Here is a 14,809-nt window from a genome sequence, read left to right as displayed (position 1 = left end):
TGTTATCAGTTCCACATCTTAATCCTTCTATGTCTGGTATGCCTTGTGAATCAAAGACCAGCTCTGGATGCCTAGAAATTGTTGGGCTTTAAGAACTTCATCATAAATTTTCCCACTCCAGAACTCTAGTGGGTTTTGATGCACACAAGCCTATTAGTGGACAGAAAGTTTTCCATACAATATGTAATAATTAATCTTACAAATATAGAAGTCTGGGCTCAAGAATCACGGTTTCAGATCAGTACAGCCACAGAATACTGCAAGGGGAAAAAAAAAGCTTCTTTGACCTGAAACCCTAATAAAACAGTAGATGTGTCCACTTCTATTTTTAGATGTATGATCTGTAGTGCCATATTCCTTAATATAAGGCTGACCCAAACGTTCCAACAGCGGACGTTGGTTTCTCTTTGATAGCCAATGCATATATCTGCTTTCCAAGTTTCTGTAAACACATCATTATAAGGAAGGCCAGTCTTACTTTTCCTAGCCTTCTGCCTGCTGCCAGGAAACTTTCCCTTTTTTATTTTTTTTGTCTTCGCTACTAAAATTTAAACAAATGTCTACTACAGATTTGGAAAAGAAGCGGAAAAAAAAATCTCCAAAGCCCTCACTGTTATAACTTACAAAGTTACTAAGTAACACCAAATTCCTTTCAATGCTCAATGATAAACATTTGAACCAAAAAAAAGTTAGTTGCAAGAGTACATCATTGCTAGGTCACCAAATATGTCTTCCTTACAGACTAATGAATTCCAAAGGGAGGGGGAAAAAAACCCCCAACAACCGACCAAAAAAACCCAAACCGAACAGACCACCACCAACAACAACAAAAACACCACCAAAACCAACCACAATATTTTACCTGATTTTAGTTCACTTCTGGTAAAAAGCCATAGTAAGTTGTCTAAAACATAAAGCCTCCTGCCCCTCACAAACTCTTCATCCAGGAGTTATCACTGGGCTCCTGCAAGTCTCCTACAAAGAAGGCTAGGAAAGCCCTTTCATTTTATTCCTCTACTATAACTATTAGCAAACTAACAATTGCCTTGAGCTGCACACAGGCGCAGCAGCATCCTCTCCGTACTTGGACACGCCAAGTGACCGGCCGAGGTCAGCAAATAAAGCGCATCAGCTAACCCCGAACGCAGCTGCAGACGATGTGGCACAGGAAAAAGGCAAGGAAGAGTCGCGTAAAAATGAACTATCCGCACAGAAAGGCGGTCAGTCCGATCCCACCACACACGATTTCATCTGCCCTGACCTCCGGCTTGCCGCCACCTGGGTCCCGCAGGAACTGAGGGAAGCATGCTGCCATCTTACCTCAGCCGCGATCAGGCGGGCAGCTACCACACACCCGAGCGCGAGCCTGCCGGGGGAGCGCGCGGCGGCGGCGGCGGCGGCGGGAGCGGGCGGCGCCTGCAGGTACCGGCGCTTTATAGGGCGGGCCGGGGGCGCGAGCACCGCGCCGTGACTCAGGAGCCGCCGCCGGCGCGTCCCACTCGGGCGGCTTCACGTTAAAAGTCCCGCGGTCGGCCTGGGCTCCCCGGTGCGTGCGGGAGGCGTTACCAGGCTCCCGGGAAAGGCAGGGAACGGGGGGTTCCCGCGGCGCCTGGATAGGCTTTCTCTCTTTCCGCAGTCTAAGTCTTAACAACTCTCCCTCGGAGCTGCAAGGTCTGGGGGACTTTGTGATACGCTTTTTGCACGAGTGCCCTGCTGGAAATCCACTTTCTTCCCTCGGGAGCTCGGCGTTACTAACCAACAAAAAGCTTGGGGCGCCTCAACTACAGCAAAGCAGGCGCTGCAGCTGCCTGCAGACAAGCCCTTCCATATTGCCCTGCAGCTGCAAAAAGCCTTGCCACGAGAGTTTACATTAGCTTCCTGCCTAGGAAAAGTTTCCATGATTTCCACAGCATTTCTGACTGAGAATGGGTGGGGATGGGCACATGATTTAATGCAGAACTGCAAAAGCAACGTCTGAAGTTACTCTTCCAAGTTTTGAGATACTTCTCAGCTCTTTTAAAGTAACACCAGAGCCACTCCTCATCACTACCAGGTCTCTGAGTTTTCAGGTTAAATTGAATTTAAACCTTCTTTCTTTTCTTGTTTTCTCTTTTTTGTCCTGCCCCTCAGAAAAACTATACCACTCCATTGTATACTGCATGCTTTACTCATCTGTTTTATAATCTCCTGCATCTTCTCTGCCTGTCAAAGAACAGCATCAGAGATCAGTGAGCATTTAGCATTATTTTTTTAACGCATACTATTTTGCAGTCTAATTGTGCAAAACAACTCAAACATATGCTGTTACTACTGTATGTGCCACTAAGGCATCATTGGAGATTTTTTTTCTCCCACAAATAAACAAAGACTGAAAACCAGATTTGTGCTCTTGGTTCATATCTTTCCTACCATTTTTGAATCAATGTGTATGGTAGTGCAGCTTTGGGTGCCTGTAATCTGCTGGCTTGACACAAGAGCATTGCTATAACTGTTTTCCTTTAACTACTAGAAACCCCAAGACAAGCAAGACCTGTACCTAAGAAACTCAATTCCAAGGTGGACAATGCAGAACAAAACAGCACTGAAACTTACCCTGTTTACTCAACCTCTTAATTCCTTTTCACCGCTCAACCCTTTTTAGATCTCAGAACCCACTCTACATCACTTGATCACTCAAGAACATAACAAGAACAACAAAGGAATGCAACCAACTAGGAGAAGGGGAAAGGGAAATAAAGCATCTCCTCATTGCTAGAATAGAGAGTGACCTGCCAAATTCTGGCATCAAGGAGACTGGCACTGCACTACACTGTTTCCAATTCTGGTACATGACTACTGGGAAAGAAGTACAGTAGCTCATACATAGTATTAAGATAGCACAAAGACAGAAGGAGTACCAGTCATCACTAATCAGGTATGATTTGGGGTAAGTACGCTGTTTGCACATAATGTTTTATGTAACAAGCAGAACAGAGTTCAGTCAGCAATAGCTGTACATAGTCTACACATGGAACAATCAATGGACTTATGTACAGTAGAAAAAGTCATCTATAGAAAAACAAAACCTAGACTTTGTGTCTCTTAACTGCACCTTCTCTGTGTTTGACAGAGTGAGTTAATATTGCAGTAAAGAGCTGAGTTTTCTAGCATTTTCTTTTGTCACCACTCTTACATTGCATATATTTTGCACATATGTTCAAGAATTTTGGAGACATTTTTTATCTATGTGCATATATGTCTGTGTCTTTTTCTTCAAAAAGACAGCTTGTGCACATCAATTCAGTTCAAGATATTTTCTCCACTGCGACTCCACAAGCATGCCTGGTCATGGAAAGTGAAAACAAAGCTCAGCTTACTGGGAACCAAACATGAGGCACAATGCGAGATAAAGATCCAAAGAAAAAGGAAACAAAACCAGATGCTTAATTTAAAACTTAATATGACCTGTGATTTGTTCTTGTAAACAATTTTGCCTATCACTCAAGCTCCAGGAACATTTGTTCCTACTTTAAAGAGTTTCCAACTACATGTACAGCATGACTGGCAAACTAAAAGGAGGGAAACTGGTTTTCCTGTAAAATGACAATTGCACACAACTCCACTGAATTCCTAATATTTAAATTAAATACTTACAATTAAATGACAATTACAAAAAAAATTGTTTAAAAAATGCAGTAAAAGCACCCAAGAATTAATTTCTGTGGACTAAAACTTACCTGCTCAGCAATCTGACAGAAAACAAATAAAGATAAAGCAACTCAATAGACTGCTTTAAAAAGTCTGTCAGGTTCTTTACTACAGAATAATTATGATACACAAAATGCTGGCATCCTAGCTGGTGAATAGATATTAAAAGCTGCACTAAAGTGTGCAGTTCTGATCATGCTAGTTAAAATCTCTCAAACTCTTTAAATCAAAATCAGGATGGTTTTAAAAGGGAAAATAAACAACCAACCCTAAAAAATTCTGAAATCTAGGACTAAGCTGTGATTGAGATTCAAATGGTGTTTTCTGCATCAGAGAGACAGGTGGCAATTTTCTTTCTGTCTTTAAAAACAGAATATAGGCATGCTTGCAAATCAACCCAAATAGTATTCAGCTGACCACAGTTGAGCTTTGCACCATATCACAGTTCAAAGATCATTACGATCAGGTGGAAACAGCAGTAACACAGACACTGGAGAAGAGGAAGAGTGAAGTGAGAGAGTTTACAAGCTTTCAAACAGATTCACATATAGTTGACTGAACTCAATGATTTACAGAGCCCAGTTGAGCAGTCTCACTGTTTTTCTTATAAGAAGGAAATGCATCTCATTTGCACTAGTTATGCAAAATAAGCTTTGACATGTCAATCACTGTGGATTTTCAGAATTTAGTTTAAAACAAACAAACAAAAACTCTATAAAATTACATTTCTTTTCCATACTGTACTTGACAGCATTTAAAAACACTGAATGGGGGTTACTAAACCAGGAACAGGACATTAATTTTCTCGGAATGTGTGAGAGACTGAGGCCAGATTATAAAGTTAGATTTTCCTAAAAGCAAAAGGGACTAACTATATCTCTGAAATTGCAATTGCCAAACATGTACCAGTCTAAAGCATTTAGCGCTATTTCAAATGTCTCTTGGACAGGTTGGAAGAGACCTCCAAGATCATCCAGTCCAACCTAGCACTCAGCCCTATTCAATCAACGAGACCATGGCACTAAGTGCCACATCCAGTCTTTTCTTGAACACCTCCAGGGACAGCAACTCCACCACCTCCCTGGGCAGCCCATTCCAATGGCAATCACTCTCTCTGTGAAGAACTTCCTCCTAACACCCAGTCTAGGCCTTCCCTGGCACAACTTGAGACTATGTACCCTTGTTCTGTTGCTGGTTGCCTGGGAGAAGAGACCACCCCCCACCTGGCTACAATGCCCCTTCAGGTAGTTGTAGACAGCAATGAGGTCACCCCTGAGCCTTCTCTTCTCCAGGCTAAACAACCCCAGCTCCCTCAGCCTCTCCTCATAGGGCTTATCTTACAGGCCCCACCAGCTTTGTCACCCTTCTCTGGGCATGTTCCAGTATCTCAACATCTCTCTTGAATTGAGGGGCCCAGAACTGGACACTGTACTCAAGGTGTGGCCTAACCAGTGCTGAGTACAGGGGAAGAATAACCTCCCTTGTCCTACTGGCCACACTGTTCCTGTTGCAGGCCAGGATGCCATTGGCTCTCCTGGCCACCTGGGCACACTGCTGGCTCATCTTCAGCCTACTATCCACCAGTACCCCCAGGTCCCTTTCTTCCTGGCTGCTCTCCAGCCACTCTGTCCCCAGCCTGTAGCACTGCTTGGGGTTGTTGTGGCCAAAGTATAGAAATCTGCAATAGGCCTTGTTAAATCTCATCCCATTGGCCTCTGCCCACCCATCCAGCCTGTCAAGGTCCCTCTGCAGGGCTCTCCTACCTTCCAACAGATCAACACCTGCTCCTAGCTTGGTGTCATCTGCAAACTTACTGATGCTGGACTCAATCCCCTGATCCAGATCATCAGTAAAGATATTGAACAGGGCCAGGTCTGGCAATGATCCTTGGGGGACACCACTAGCGACTGGCTGCCAACTGGATATGGCGCCATTCATAACCACTCTCTGGGACTGGCCCTGCAGCCAGTTCTTGACCCATATCAGAGTCAATCTGTCCAAGTCATGGACTGTCAACTTTGCCAGGAGCTTGTTGTGGCAGACAGTGTCAAAGGCTTTGCTGAAGTCCAGGTAGACTGCATCCACAGCTTTCCCCACATTCACCAGGTGGGTAACCAGGTCATAAAAGGAGGTCAAGGTGGATCAGACAGGACCTGCCCTTCCTAAACCCATGTTGGCTGGGCCCGATCCCTTAGCCATCTTGAGTGCTTTGTGATGGCACTCAAGGTGATCTGTTCCATGACCTGGCCTGGCATTGAGGTCAGGCTGACAGGTCTGTAATCTCCTGGTTCCTCCTCCTGGATTACAGGGGGGTTACACTGGTCCCTGATTTGACCTGCCAGCTCAGGACGCCAGTTGTCCTGGAGACAACCTGTCCCACTATTGAAGACTGAGGCAAAGAAGGTTTTAAGCCTTTTCATCTTTTATTACTATATCTAATAAGGATCCTGAGGTTGTAACTGTAAATTGCTTAGTTTGGTATTATTTGCTGTTGGTAAAATTCAGGCATTGTGAACTAGGAGCAACAGGTTTGTGGCTTACGTTTTAATTACTACTTCTGCAAAATAAAAGGTCACATACTTATTACAAGAAAGATTATTTAAGCAGACATTTCCCATCGCTTTCAGTTCTGCCAATACACATCATCAACGTTATGTGTTTACAGAGAGGAAACCATAGCTAGAGCCAACATTTGATAGCAGATTATACTGTAAAGAGTGATTTATCAAAACATGAGTCAACAAAAATAAAATGAAAATAGTATCTTTCCCAAACTCTAATTATACTTAGAGTAAAACAAAAATTAGAAGTTTCTATTGCTGAGACTATCATGATAAAAAGGTGATTACTATTTTAACGGACATACATGTGTAGACACACATGTATGTGTTTATCCTTGGTGTTGAAGTGACTCATGCTTAGGTCTTCTTTATTGCAATACTAATTACTTCATCTTTTGGACTAAAATAGCAAAAGTCTTCAGGGTACAAAATTGTTTAAATAATATTGATTAGACTTACTGTGTAACCCCTATGACAACACGGAGGAAAAACCATGGGGCTGCTATATATAGGCCTTTTCTAACAAGGAACTAGAACAGTGACTGTTAAACAACAAGCAGAGAAGTCAAGAATGTCAATGGCTTCCTTAAAGTACCTAGAGGCTTCAGAAGACACATTCTTAGTCTGTTTTGACCATGGGTAGTCCAAAAGAATTCCCCAGTCTGCACAAGTACTGGTATAGGAATACATATGACATTTGGAGCTATCAACACTAAACATAACAAAATACAACCTGGAAAATTATTTACTCCTAAGATTTGACCTGTGTCAAGCTGTCAGTTTTGTCAACACCACAAATGAGACCTATTTTGTAAACTTTTGTCTGATTTCTCTCCCAAGCTGTCCATCTTGTCCTGTATTAATTTCCCAGCTCTTGCAGATGTTATTTGCATTTTTTATTCTCTCACTTTACTACTCTTCTCACATCATCTGTTTTTTATTAATGAAATACATTACAAAGACTCCTGTAATATTTTTCAGCATATGAAAAACTGTAATCAAGAGCAAAATAACCTCATCTCGGGCCAACCCTCTGTGATTTTGTTAGTGTTGTATCTATGGTTTCTCCTGTACTTTGTGATACATTCTTCAGCTGTGACACTGAAATCATATTTGCAAGCATCACTATAGATCTGTGAGAGGTCTGCTTACACTTCAGATGCTGAAATTGTTATAAGGCTCATACAATTTCACAGAGGGTTACAGCAATTCAAGCCATTCCCAGTTCCCAACTCCAATCTCAAAACTACATTCTCCCCTTCCACAGTCATGATATAGTAACAGTGAATGTGATTTATCTTTCAGTTAGCTACACTTTAGCAACTTGCAGCTGCTGTAATTAGGAGGCCTTTCAGAAAAGAGAAAGATGTTTCTTCTGAGTTAGGCTTCCCCACAATATGGAAAATGTTCTTCAGTAGCTGTTTAAGATCTGATCTGGTCACAATGTCAAGATCAAGGCATAACTTACTTCCCATCATCAAACATCAAGCTCACAGCACGTGTAAGTGTTTGCTGTAAAGACCGTGAATTTAGGAGACATTCTGTGGCTAGTGCTTTGAAACCAGAGCAAAACAGACCAATACGTTAAACAACATTGCTGAAGTTCATGCCCACAGCTATTTAGTTTTCTCTCTTCTAACTTCCATACAGTTAGAAGAGATCACAGCTCCTCCATCTACTGAATGTTTCTATTGTGCTGATTCTTTTTGCTTGGACTGAGTCTGAAGTGAAATGGTGAATGGTGTTGTGTGCTGTTCCCTTCCGGGAACAAAAACTTTTAAATTCACCCCATATAAGGTAAAGAAAAAAACCAAAACTCCAAAGATACTAGGGACTAGGATCACAGGGTAAGAATTCCATACCTATGTCTAAAACAGCACCTTGCTTATATTTCTGATACCCTGGAATATTTTTCCACTGACTCATTTTGTTATGAAATTATTTTTTATCAGAATTGTCAGGATGGTGGTGATGTTAGCACTTTTCTTCCCCCTCTCCTTTTCTCTCAATCTATACTACTGTTCTCAACTGCAAAGACCACCTCAGTCTGTCAGGGGTGCATATGCACCCCTTCTTAGATGAATTCCTAAGTTTTCATTAGAACACTGCAGTAAAGAAAAAAATCTCAACATTGTTTTGTTAATGCTTGAAATTTTCTACAGTGGGACTGTATTTTCATCTGGCAGAGGAAGATTCATTTATCATCTTCAGGCTGCTAACCAAGGGGGCTGCCAAAGACCCCTCCTTTATAAACAACAATCTAGAAAGAGCTTTCAGAAACATAAGAAAATACGACACGCACAGCTTGAGCTCCTCAGCTTTGCTGGCAGAAGGTTACTAGAAGGATAACAAGTTCGTGAGCCTCGATTCCCAGTATTTACCACTTCTCTTTCAACAACAGAAAGAGGCTTCCTGCAGAAAGATTGCTTCCCTGGCTTCCCCAGCTCCCCTCCTGCTCGTATTCTGAAATCCTCCAGCTCCAACTTCCTTATTTGGCTGCCGGGACTGTTCTTTGTCTGGCTGAACCCCCCAGGCCGCGCCGCCCCCAGCTCGGCCGCGGCCCGGCTCCAGCGGGCCACCCCGCCCGGGCCCCGGGCGAGCAGCGGAGCTCCGGCCGCAGCCATGCCCATGTAAGGAGCACCTTCCCCGGGCTCCGGCGGGGCGGAGCGGCCCGGGCTGGGGCGGGCAGAGCCGAGCCGAGCCTCCCGCGGCTGCTGGCGGGCAGCTACCTCTGGTCTCTCCCTTCGGTCCTCCGCTGCAGCTTTACTTCTAAGTGCCAGCGCGGGGGTGCCCGGGCAGTAGCGCTGTGTGAGCTACTGCCGGACCAGTGCCTGCAGGACACTGACAAGACAAAGGAAGTGATAAAGTTCCACGTAAAAACTCACAGATTCTTCTCATGTTTTTCACTGTTCCCTAGAACAGGTTGCAGCCTGTCCTTCGGGATTTAGATGATGCTTTCTGCAGAGGAAAAAGGAATCTCTCAACAGTAGTTTTTTGTTGTTGATTTTGGTGGTTTTTTTTACTGTTGGATGTTCTGTTACGTGAAGAAAGCAACCGAGGTAACTAGTGTTACTCTCGAAAAAACCCCAAACTGTTTTCAGAGCTACTATAAAGAGCAGCTTACTTGGAAAGTCAGTGTAAATTCACTCCCTGCTGTTACTTGTGCTGCTTGGTACTTAGTTTTACTAGTGCCTCAGGTACTACTACATGAGCAATGCTTGTAACAGTTGTTAACCTGCAAATACTATGTAAGACTAACAGCAAGAAAGAATGCTTAAATGCAAGAAACAGCCCTTCTAGGTTTGTTGTTTGGCTGTGGCTCTTGTTTGTTTATTTCTATTTGTTTGTGTTTGGTTTTGTTCACATCCTTTAGGCAGTCTTTTTGAAGTGGAATATCACAGGCATTTATGTGATAATAATCTTTTAAATGAGTACCAAAGAATTCTCCAGTAAGCACTTTCTTTCTTTAAATTTAAACGTGAAAATGATCACAGTTCAAGGGAATATATACCGAATATGTCCAGAATGACAACTGAAACAAAGTCAATACGCAAAGGCACCTTTATCTAAGGAAATTATAGAGCTGTGACTCCTTAAAGGGAGTACCTCTCATGAAGTCATGATTCAAAATAAGTAAAAGTCTTATGAGACAGTCTTCTCTAATGCAGCATGACAAGAAACAGTGTTTTGCAACAAACTAAAGAAGAAGTCATAGCTAAACTTACAACTTTCTCATTCTGTTAGAAAGTCTGGAAATGTTCCTATATTTCTCAGTATGGTTCCTTAATACAAGGTTGTGAAAAGAAGACCTTAAGTAATGTTAAAAAGTTTGTCCATTAATGTTTGGGTGAAGCAGTAAACAAGCAGCAGGCTGGAACAAAGATAGCACTGCCTGAAGTCACTGATACACAGTGCAATAGTGCATGTGCCTGGGCACAACTGCATGGGAAAAAAATAGGGAGAGTACAAAAGTACATTTGTAATCACCTTCTTACAAAAGTCCTTCAGCTGCACTCAACACATTAATCCAGTAGTATTTTCATCTTAACAGAAAACCAACTCTTTTGTTTGTATATTACATTCTTGCCCTCAACAGAGGCCTGAACAAGTTTGTTTACTACTGAGACACTCTTAAACTAGAAAAACTTTAGGAAACAGCTTAATGAGAATATTAGAATAAATATATTGATATTTACATTACCTAAACTAAAATTCACTTCAGAAAAAACTTAAACAACTTATGCCAAAACAAGAAACAATATAGTAGAATTTATGTCCGTAAAAAAAACCTCTCCTGATTTCAAATTATCTACTTTGAGATGAATATAATTAAGACATTCATAACTGTCAAAGAAAATGGCAATATTAAAATGCAAAGTATAGAAATGCCTTAAGAATAAATTCAAGAGAAGTCATAAGGACATATGATTGTCAAAGGTGATTTAAAATAAACCCGAGCTATCTCATGGTGCCTATCCTCTCAGTTGCTAAAGGCTGCAACAGTACTGGTTTATTTCAGAACAACTCTATCATCTCAGCAGGTGTTCATGCTACTGACAAATAACTCACTGCTGATTCTGCAGACAATTTTCTACCCCAGCCTGGTCATCTGACATCAGTTCTGAATAGAATGATTGGCACCATAATGGATTTGTTCAGAGTAGAAAAGCATTATCCTTCCATTTCTGAGGTGCTGTTCTATGTTTGCTTTTCTGCTGTTCTGCTATATTTCCCTTCAGTAAGAGCATGTCTCTGCTGAATGAGGAACTTGCAATGCTCTCAAGAAAGGTATCTAAAAACTTAGTAAATGCATATGGAATCTTAGGCCTCTACTCTTGCAGAAAAGATGATCTCCCAGAATTCTGATAGTCACTACTCAACTGACTTTCAATGACAATTCCGAATCCCTCTCTGTCTAGTCAGGTAAGTTTCAAAACACAGTTTTTCACTCTCTAAGTATTCCACATAGTTAAACTGCTACCATTGACCCCTTTACCATCTTTCAGCAAGTGAAGCATACGTGTTCTCCATGCCGTCTTCTCATTTTGCTAACTATCATTTTGCTCTTGCACAAGTGAATCCTTCCTTCACCTCGTGGTGAAGCCACTCACTTAAATTGCTTCACCACATGCAGTTGCAACAATTACAACTAGACTGAGTCATGTTGCCTCAGAGAACCACACTTCATGCTGTCTCACCTGTATTTCTGCCAGAGTGTACTGGTACTGTCCAACCCTGCATCAGTGTTATGGTAGTAACACAAGTAATATAGTAATAGTGTAAAGCATATTTAGTAACATATAATCGCCTTTCTCAGACTTAACATCTTAACCTAATTCTGGATGTAAAGAGAGACATAGATTGATTGATAATAATATTTTTTGATACAGAACTTCAACAAATCTGCTGCCAGAGCATGAGAATATACACTGACTTACCCGATAAAAAGAATTGTTTATAAATCTGTTGTAGCTAAACACTTGGAACCTGAACAACAGGTTTTTTGGAGGAAGAGATTTTTGTGTGGTTTTCTAAAACATAAAAGGTCTGGGAAAAGAGGCATATATGATGAACAGTGCCAGAGTCAGCACACTTCTATGTGGAGTCCTGCTTTGTTCTTTTTTTTTGAGAATTAACAGAGACTGTTTACAAAGGCCTGTAGGGACAGGACAAGGGGCAACGGCTTCAAAGTAGAGAAGAGTAGATTTATACTAGGTGTTAGGAACAAGTTCTTTACCATGGGGACAGTGGAACGCTGGAACAGGTTGCTCAGGGAAGTAGTTGAGGCCCTGTCCCTTGAGATATTCAAGGTGAGGCTTGACAGGGCTCTGGGAAACCTAATCTAGTTGACGATGCCCCTGCTTACTGCAGAAGGGGTTGGACTAGATGACCTTTGGAGGTCCCTTCCAACTCAAACCATTCTATAACTCTGTTAATTTCCATTTTGGGCTATTTTCCTTTAAGCATTTGATTTGGGCAGGATGATACATTTTTGTCAAGGCTTCATCTCTTGGCTACTTAGTTTCTTCAAAAGGCTTTCAAAATGGACTGTGTTGAAAACCGTTGGAAATACAATGCACTGTGTCAACTCGACATCACTCATCCACATGGGTCTTACTGATTCTTTCAAGAGGTTTGAGCAGATTTGTGAGGTGCTGCTTCTATTTACAAAATTTGTACTTTTTTTCCCCCATCTGAATGTTAATGGTCTTACTATTTTAATTTCTTTATTCTAGATCATACTATTATTTTTATTCTGTTATGTTTGCTACCTTTATTTAGTTAAATATAACATTTCAAAGTATCATCCCAAAGTGTTAAGTCCAATATACAATCTGTATAATTAATACATTTTAATTTTTCTAAACTCTTGAAAGAAACACGTGCTCACATTGAAACCAAGACAGTACTACTTGCTGCAAATTTCTCTCAGAATTTGCAGGGGAGATAGAGAATGCATACATCTCAGTACATAAGTACCCATAGGCAGCCGCCCAAACACAGGTAAAGAATGGTTATTCCCCAGTTTAAAATTAATCTGCACAGTTTAGCTGTCTGTTAAAATAGGTTTGCATGGAATCACAAGAAAGATAAAGGAAAGATATTTCTGCCTTGGCATTTCCAACCATTGATAAGAAAACCAGCTAATACAAATAACTACTCTGCATCATGCGTTACATACCTGAAACTTACAGCATAGCATTAAATGCATAAATATAAATCTAGTAAAGGCTTTTCCTACTGCTGTAACTATCATATGTAATGAAAATATATTTTGTCCAATTATCATAGAATCATAGAATCATAGAATCAACCAGGTTGGAAGAGACCTCCAAGATCATCCAGTCCAACCTATCACCCAGCCCTAACCAATCAACTAGACCATGGCACTAAGTGCCTCATCCAGTCTTTTCTTGAAGACCCCCAGGGACGGTGCCTCCACCACCTCCCTGGGCAGCCCATTCCAATGGGAAATCACTCTTGTCAACTTACTATAAGCAAGACTTGAAAATAAATGCCGCGTCCCCCATTTTTGTATTGAAACCAAATCCATGAATATCATGACTTTGGTCAACAATATCTAATTACTACACATAAATATATTGTTTGAATTAAATTCTTATTTAAGCGCAATGCCTGCTTTTCTGATTACAAATCCATGTGAGTAACATTAACTATATATATCTGAATGAAAACCATGTGCATTCATATCAAAATAATATTGCAAGAACTTTTGGTGAAGAGGTACTAAAACATATCCTGGGGGAAACCTGGATGAAAGCTATTCTGAAATACAATGCAGTTATGTGGAGTAGAAAGTCATGTGTTTGACTTGTATTTACAGGAGCAGCCACGGACAATGCTTACACATGAGATTTGGACAGAAATTCATGGAAATCACAAGTACTATTCTTTATATGCATAGCTGACATGATCCATTGTATTGCATTTAGATCTGGAAAACATTTGCCACTATGTTATCTTCAAAATGGAGAATACACAGAAGGGCAGCAGAAATCACTGTCAGTTGAAAGTAGATGTCTGCATTCCATTTTAGTTTTAGAGAGAAATATAGGCTGCATGATAACTAGCTATAGCTGCAAGTGCCAAATAGTAATTATAAGCATAGACTACCGTGAGAAGTGGCAGAATAAAATGAAGAAATTACAAACTGAAGGGGACTGTAACAGAAAGCTTGGCAGTATTAGTCCATAGCTCAATTCATCTCAGTCTGTTGGGCAAATTAGAAGATCCAAAGATCAGATATCGCTGAACAGAGAAAAGAGAAGCTCTGTAGTAAAATTAACGCAACAACACAAAATTATTTTCATATTAGCTCTCTTGGTGGAATGTAGTGGAGATTGTAGTGAGCCGAGCATCATTATCCCAACAGACAAGCTATAGGACAAGAGGAGATGGTCTCAGGTTGTGCTAGGGAAGGTTTAGGTTGGATGTGAGAAACAGTTTCTTTGTTGAAGGGCTTGTCAGGCCCCTGCAACAGGCCACCTCGGGCAGTGGTAGGGTCCCCCTCCTTGGTGGTACTTAGGGTTCACGTAGATGTAGTGCTGAGGAACATGGTTTGGCAGGGGCCTTGGTAGTGTTAGGTTGATGGTTGGACTTGATGGTCTTAGATATCTGTCTTTTCCAGCCTAAACAATTCTGTGATTTTGTGATCTACTTCTTTTTAGTAATTAAGTTTACTGGATGCTCAGGAGAAGAGCAGAACTTCTGGGTGATAAAACCCCACTATAATGAACAGCAAAAAGATCTGCATTGTGAAGTCTGGGAAGAGCACAGCATGCTACAGACTTAATTTTGTTCTGTAGAAACCAGATTTCTTCTTTCTAGACATTACAACATATTTAAAGAAAACAGAACAAAACAAACCACAAAAGAAAGAAAAAAACTTCAATAGTAATTTGCAGTGACTGATTGTATGGGCAATGTACTCCTAGTGGGAGTTCAGAATTACTTAGTGTGAAGATCTGTGGATGAGATTTTTATGTTTTGTTTACGTTTTCTGGGAGCTTATGAGGAAACAGTCTGAAACAAGCTGCGGC

The 14,809-nt window shown here is 41.2% G+C and overlaps 1 protein-coding gene across 5 annotated transcripts in view; it reads right to left on the bottom strand.

Moving 5' to 3' along the window:
• Nucleotides 1-14,809, bottom strand: part of PALLD (palladin, cytoskeletal associated protein) — a 143,120-nt gene that overhangs the window by 59,746 nt on the left and 68,565 nt on the right. The window contains exon 1 of one of the 5 annotated variants that reach the window (XM_064148804.1): nt 3,717-3,955. The exons of 3 other annotated variants lie outside the window; for them this stretch is intronic. The gene's annotated coding sequence lies outside the window, so the exon portion shown is untranslated. Of the gene's footprint in view, nt 1-3,716; nt 3,956-14,809 lie in introns of those variants that run through there. One more of the 5 variants, XM_064148803.1, reaches the window with a different exon arrangement.

This window comes from Pogoniulus pusillus, chromosome 9 (genome assembly GCF_015220805.1).
Source record: "Pogoniulus pusillus isolate bPogPus1 chromosome 9, bPogPus1.pri, whole genome shotgun sequence".
Taxonomy (NCBI): Eukaryota; Metazoa; Chordata; class Aves; order Piciformes; family Lybiidae; genus Pogoniulus; species Pogoniulus pusillus.
Note: the sequence above shows the minus strand (reverse complement) of the source record. Positions and strands in the feature narration are given on the sequence as shown.